The following is a 7,800-nucleotide window of genomic DNA, read 5'->3' as shown; positions in this document are numbered from 1 at the left end:
GTACAGTGATATAATCGTGAGTAAGACAAGTTAACAACTACTTATAACATGTCTAGATTTTTGCAACATCTCAATCCTGTCGACACAATCCTGTGACTGGAAAAATCTGCATTTTGGGTGATCATTTCTTTTAAGTTAAAAAATAAATAATAAAGTACTATATAAGCTATGTTACTATTATTACCTCTGATTTTATATTCTACAATTATTTTAATTATTTTAACAGAAGCCATTAGTCCTCAGGGATATCAGTCTAATGCACATACAGGATTTTTTTCATTGTAATATTTTTTTTACAGAAAATATTTTCTAATGTGTCCTAAAAAACAACACAAAGCCAGTATAATCTGTTTATTGTTAAATGTACTGCATGCTCTAAGTACAAATTTCACTCATCATAGAACTGCATTCACCGAATAGGAATAAATAACATTTACTGTGTATGAAAAAAATGCTGTTATTAAACACTGGTAAAGAACAAGGAATGTGAAATTGCACTATTTTAAGTTTAATTCATTTTTAAAAAGCACTTAATGTAAAATTGTCTCAATTAAATTCTATTCTGATTTCCTGTAGCATGAAATACTCTGTGTTATGGCAGTATAACTGTTTGTCTTCAACTCTGCATTTAAACAGTCATATTGTAGAGAGTAGCACAATTAGAGGCTCATATTTTATACTGCTGCTAGTAATATTTATTATAAAATAATAATGTAACTAATATTTAACATGTTTATGCTGCAATAAGATTGAAATATTTTAATGTAAGTTATTTCCTGTATCTAATAAATAAACATAACCCTCTATTGGTGTTGCAGTTGTTGCATTTATTTATTTATTTTGTGTGTCTTTGGAGAAATTACCAAGTCCTTTATGAAAAGAAAAGTCAAATGAATTAAAAAACAACAACAAATGAAACCTTTGAATGCTTAAATTAACTTTCTGAGTTTCTTGTTACTCAACATTAGGGCCTATGTTCTAAAGCAAGTGCAAAGACAGAGAGTCACTCTCTGAAAGGAATACATTATAACTAGTAAGAATCTATTACTAAAATCACTGCTATTGTTGCTAAATTATACTGTACAATTTCTGTTCAACTAGGTAGGTTTAGATAATTTTATAAAAATACTGTTTACCTGTGCTTTTACCTGTAAAGGTTTAAGTTTTATTTAAGTTTTATTATTGGGCGTTCCAGTTGAGAATATAAGTCATGATTCGATCCAAATTTGCTGGACTCTTGGTGGTCTATTGAGGTCAACATAGCAAAGCCTCACAGATTACAAGATCTCCCCTTCTCTAGCCTTAAGCAACAGTTTGTTTCTCTGCATATGGGTCATATCATTGCTAATATATTGGATGTCTGCAGAAAGGCTATTAACTTTCTTGGTATAAATATAAAGTTATCCCCTATCTCGAAAAAACCTTTTTCTGTTAACTGGCTCTCAATCCTTTGTATACCCTCCCTGGTCTAACAAAAATATTCATATTCTGCATGATGTGTTTGGTCTGCGTACATTCCAAGACCTTCAGGAAACCTACCAGTTCCCCGGTTTTTCTTTTTTTCTGTACCTCAGGCTTCGCTCAGCCCTTAAGGCATCTGGTGTTCAGTGGGACACTGCTTTGCCCTTGTCTCTAAGATCTTTCCCCAGATTAACACTAACAATGGGGTTAGTATCCTTACTGTATAAGCATTTTGTTTCTCATAAAATAGATCCCTTATCGATTAATAGTATATGGACAAGGGAATTGCACTGTTATAATTTTGCTCTTTCTTGGGAACATATCTGGGAGAATATTTTTATGTCCTCTAAGAACCTGGCTCACCAACTTATACATTTTAAATTTGTACACAGAGCCGATGCAAATCCGTACAGGAGGTTCCAAATGAGAATTGTAGATGACCCCCTTTGTCATACATGCACCCAGGGAACAGTGGGCATCTATATGCATGTGTTCTGGGACTGTCACAAAATTTGAGATTTGGGGAAATATGTTGTTCCAATTATGTCAGGATTGGTTGGCACTCAACTGCCTTTGTGCCCTGGGGTGCTTCTCTTGTCAGACGACTCATCACTCAATCTTACCATTCACTCTAAAAGGATTTTTCTTGCGGGGTTGACTGAGGGAAAGAAAGTTATCCTGAGGGGCTGGGTGGAGCCTCATACAAATATCATACAAATATCATACATTTTTTTCCATGACGTAGCGATGCTTGAGAGATCCACAGCTAAATTACATTTAGCCAGCTCCGCCACGATAAGTATGTGGACAAGTGTAGTTTCACAAATTATTTGCAGGATATAATTGGGCCCATCAGGAACAATTGCATTAGACATATTATTAATTTATTTGTATTATTTTAATTGTATGTTTTCTTTATCCGTTTCTGTGTTTTTATGATTTTTGTTAATTTGTGCAAAAAATAAAATAAAAAATTGTTCACAAAAAAAAAAGAAACCTCAGAACTTGAGTATTTCTTCAGTAGTCTTGCACCACAGAACCTAAGGTAATTTAACCTGGAGAGCCAAATTTTCCTTCACCATTTAATGCCTTCTTTCTTGTACTTCCCCTGATGACAGACAGGTGAAAAGATCTAGGCAGTTAACATAAACTAGGTACTGGGGAGGTAGGCAAGTTCGCATTGGGGAGATGTCAGGCCAGCGGCTTTAACAAACAAGGTAGTTAGCTTTTCACTGAATGATTCATGTGGACTTGACGTTCAACAGAAAAATCAATGGATAAAACACAGGGAAGCCAATTCTTTTTTTTAACAGTTCATTTTTTTTTTTTGTTTAATCAAATGGACAATTATAAAGCTTAATGTAGTCTGCAGAGCCATCTGCTGGTGAAAACATAAATGTGAACTATATAGATGATAAAATAATACAATCTAATGCACTGGAGAAGGTAGCAAACTGAGTATTAGAAATAAATGTCAGTTTTACTTGCTCAGTTTAAACATGATTGAGTCAGTTCTTTCTTCCAAACAAATCTGTGGTAATTTTAATCAATGTGCAGCATACACCAGTCAACACATGGTTATCGTTTGACAGTGGGAACTTTAAACTATAGTTCTAGCCCCTTTATATTTATATATATATATATATATATATATATATACTTATTGTACTGTAGTTCTTATTGTACTGATTTGGCAGCAGCCAATTCTTTGTAGTTGATTTTGCACGACAGCAAAGCATACATAGTTACTTTCATCACACAACAATCCTAAAGGCAGAGTTTGGTACTGCAGATTGACCTTGTCATCAAAGGATAAGCTATGCCACATACTTTAACAGGAAAAAAAATATCTAAAATAAAGTCATTCATATTTTTTTTTTAAAGCCAAAATACACAACAACATGGTATTGCAACGTTATTCATTACACTGCACATATGTGTCATCAGTCCATGTAAAATCAATCACCTGACCTCTTCCAATATTGATGCTGTTTGGCAGGGATTTTGGTTCCATAGAGATATATGATTTCCCCATGTTTCATGTCTCTACGTCAAACGGTTTTTATGTGAGAGGTCACCAAATATTTGACCCAAAATGGCTCCCAGATCAGACCAATTACATAAAAGTAAACTTGCTGGAAAGCTCTCTCTGTGTTTCCAATATTTGTGAAGAGGATCCTTGTATAACTGTGACAGGTTGACTGGGCGGTGACGTCACGGCAGAAACAGGAACACAAACGACAGAGAGAGGTGGAGTTTGGTGGAGCTGAGCGAATGCTTTCGCTCAGCATTTAATGAATAAACAGACAGAAAATAAACGGTTGTAACAAAAACACAGGACACGGCACTTTAGACCAAAATAAAACAGATAAACAAAACAGACTATACAGACAAACGGACACGGAGAGACACACAAACACGGTGAGTGAAACAACTATCAATTTACTTTACTTTATTTTACTCTTCTCCACACCCGTTCTCCACTCACCGAACACCCAACCCCCAGTGAGTGAAAACATGCAGCTTTTATGCAGTTGTACCGAGACTCGATTGCTAGTCAATCATTCAATTGGAATCTCGGTACAACTGCACGTGAATTAATTAAAGTGCAATTCCCCGTGCTCACATATTATTACTTTTTACTTGCACGTGATGTGATGTGCCATCCCCGTGCCTAAATACAAATATACAATTTACACACACGTGAAACACAGACCCGCTTATATCCTGTGTACCAATGCCTATACACCAACATTTACACACAACACGTAACATATAACATACACAGGGGGGCACTTTGCCACAATAACTGAAAACAAAGATTGAGGTGAAATATCTGTTTTACTTCTCAGATGGTGCTGGTTTGCAGTACAAGAACTGAAACAATTTCATCAGCCTTGCATGTCACCAACAAGACTTCGGAATGCCAGCAGAATGGCACTTCTGTGTAACGAGCCATGGGAAAGGGCCCCGTGATGGCATTGGTGGAACCGTCAAGCGACTCGCAGCAAAAGCAAGCCTTCATAGGTCGAATGATCCAATCCTCACTCCAAGAGCCCTTTTTCAATGGGCTAGGAATGCTCTCCCCGGCATTAATTTTGAATACATCACAACAGATGAAGTCAACACTGAGGAGAAAATCTTGCAAGCTTGGCTCAATGCATCAGTGACGATAACAGGAGCACACCCATTCCTTCTGTCCAGTCGCTGGAACCCTCTCAAAATTGACTGTGATGGATTACTCTGCCCAAGATGTGGGAAAAAAAGTTAGCAGCTTGAGAGAGTTTATCCTGATGGAGAACATTGCAAACTATTTTGCCTGCGAATACAATGGCAAATGGTGGCTGGTTTGTTGAAGAATGTCTGCCAGAAAGTGACAAGGTCAGAGTCAAGTTTTTGCATCCTGCTGGACCAGCACAAAGTTTCATTCCCACAGCATCCAGACATCTTGGTTGTGGGACGAGACCAAATCCTCCTGTTGGTGACCCCCACCACGGCAACAGGAAGAACCTGCAAGCTGCCATAGAAAGAACTACAGGAGGCAACAACAATGCTCAAGAACGTCATCAACTGAGTCAATATAGACATCAAGTTTTGCCACACGAAACTGTGTTAAAAGAAAATTGCATTCCTTTACAATATGTGGAAATGGAGATGGATATTTATTTTACTTAAATATTAAACATCTTTAAGTATACAAAAAACAATTTTTTTAAGTAATGTGTGCCTTAAAATATTGTCGTGAGAGAATATTGTATAAAATGTTTTCTTGAGAAAATATTGCATAATATCAAAAACTACAATAATATACTGTGACAGGGTCTCATGTCACGTGCGTGGGTCACCGCTGCTTAAGCAGCGCAGAGAGACATTGGGGGTGGAGTTGAAACACCGGCACAGGCGAGCAGGATTTATTAACACAAACAGAAACGAAAGTAAAGGTGGTCATGTGACGTTACTAGCCATGGTAACGCACAGAGGACACATACAGCAAGCTGTACAAAAATACAAAATAAAACACAGTACAAAAACTACAAATAAAAGGTGCCCCAGAGGGCGAGCGCTGGCCTTATAAACGAGGCGTCCCGCTCCAGGAACCGGCTACACTACGTAACCCTCGCTATACATCACATGGGAGGCTGTGTGGTCCAGTGGTTAAAGAAACGGGCTTGTAACCAGGAGGTCCCTGGTTCAAATCCCACCTTAGCCACTGACTCATTGTGTGACCCTGAGCAAGTCACTTAACCTTGTGCTCCGTCTTTCGGGTGAGACGTAGTTGTAAGTGACTCTGCAGCTGATGCATAGTTCACACACCCTAGTCTCTGTAAGTCACCTTGGATAAAGGCGTCTGCTAAATAAACAAACAAATAATCACAATCCCCTAACTAACCTACTGATGAGTCATACAACGACTCCTGCTGCTTTATACAGCCTTGGCTGGGCATTGCCTTCACAAGCACCGCTTGCAGTCTCAGGGTTGCGTAGCGGTCGTTCCTGCAGAGCGGACCCTCTCCTCCCGAGTATACGCCGCTCCCCTCTGGCATGGCGTTGCAGTCGCCCCGAGCCATCTCCCGCGGATGTTTTTAAACTGACGGACACTTGGTCAAGACCCGCCCACCTGCTGACTGAGGTACAGCACAGCCAATCACTTGCTGCCCTTCCCCTCAACCAAGCCTAGCAGGCAGCAAGTCCCAATCGAGCGCCTGTCTGTAAACAGTAACGTAATCACATAAATCAACTCCAAAACGATACACAATAAACCCATTTCCCCATACAAATTATACCAACACTGGGGCAGCAGTGTGGAGTAGTGGTTAGGGCTCTGGACTCTTGACCGGAGGGTTGTGGGTTCAATCCCAGGTGAGGGACGCTGCTGTTGTACGCTTGAGCAAGGTACTTTACCTAGATTGCTCCCGTAAAAACCCAACTGTATAAATGGGTAATTGTATGTAAAAAATAATGTTTAATAATGTATAATGTGATATCTTGTAACAATTGTAAGTCGCCCTGGATAAGGGCGTCTGCTAAGAAATTAATAATAATAAATACACACGTGCAGGGCAATCGCCCTGCTACATATACATATAGTTGATATATCGAGTAGACTATTAAAAAGAAAATAAACAATAGAATGTCATCATAACAATCCAACATATTTGATTCTAAGGTAAAAATGAACTGTATTTGTATTATTCTGTCTTGTTAATCTCTACTCTCTCGCCTTCCTCTCCCTCCCTGCTTCAAAACTCCGCGCCCAATCACAGCAGCCGTAGCCTCTCATTTTGTATCCAATCACAGCAGTCTCTCGTTGAAACCACACCCTCGTCACGCGCTAGCTTCATTGGGGCGTGTCTCAACAGGAATACGGATGGAGAGAAAAGACGCGTGCTGGGGTTGGACGCATGTTCATGATTGGTGGACGCGGACAGCATGGATTATGTAAAGATAGATAGATAGATAGATATATAGATAGATAGATAGAGTATAATCTTTGCCGGACAGTCGGATATCTGCGCGGAACCGCGGAATAAGAGAAATTACACACACCTAACAAACAAACGGAATAGGCAATAAGTACTATTAAGCTATTTTTGTTTAAGCCTCTGTGCTTTGAAGCGTTAATAACTATCTGTATTTAGGTGAAATAAAGGAACCTATTGTGTACTTTTTAAAAATATTTTAGCCTACTCGTAAAAAACAGCACTCGTTACGATTACGTGTATCTCCCTGCCGTGTGTCACAGCTGCTCGTCCAGAAAGCACGGAGTTGTTCTGAAGAGACCCGAAGGGCGGGCTGGATGCAAAAATTCCTTGAGATGCAGGATATTTCACAACACCGGCTGTAGTCTGTCACAACTTTTAGTCGGAGGGTATGGAAGTGACTCGTAGCCTTTAATTTCTCATGCCTTTAATACAAAACTCCGCCTCTTGAGTTCTGGCCTGTTCGTTCCGGAAGTACTAGAAAACTTTCTGCCTGTTAAAGAAACAGCTGCGACAGAGATAAAAACATTACAGTAAATAATTAAAGTATCGAGTGTAATTTAATCAACCTGTGCTTGGGTTCACGATAAAGGAGTTCAAAATTGAAGGGCATTGGAATTGTCAGGATCACAGCCCAAAAATGTGCGTTCGTTGCAAAATCAGTGTTTACGTATCTTATTTAGAAACGTATCTTATTTATGATACTCCTAAGCCCTGTTACTTTAAAAGATAATTATGAGACTGATTATTTTAAACTTTAATTCACTGTACTTCAGAGGAGATTTTGTGAATCGTGGATTTTATTTCTGAAGACTACACAAAGGGGGAAATACGAGGTTAGTACAATCATTGGTTTATA

Source organism: Acipenser ruthenus, chromosome 4 (genome assembly GCF_902713425.1).
Source record: "Acipenser ruthenus chromosome 4, fAciRut3.2 maternal haplotype, whole genome shotgun sequence".
Lineage (NCBI taxonomy): Eukaryota > Metazoa > Chordata > Actinopteri > Acipenseriformes > Acipenseridae > Acipenser > Acipenser ruthenus.
Note: the sequence above shows the minus strand (reverse complement) of the source record.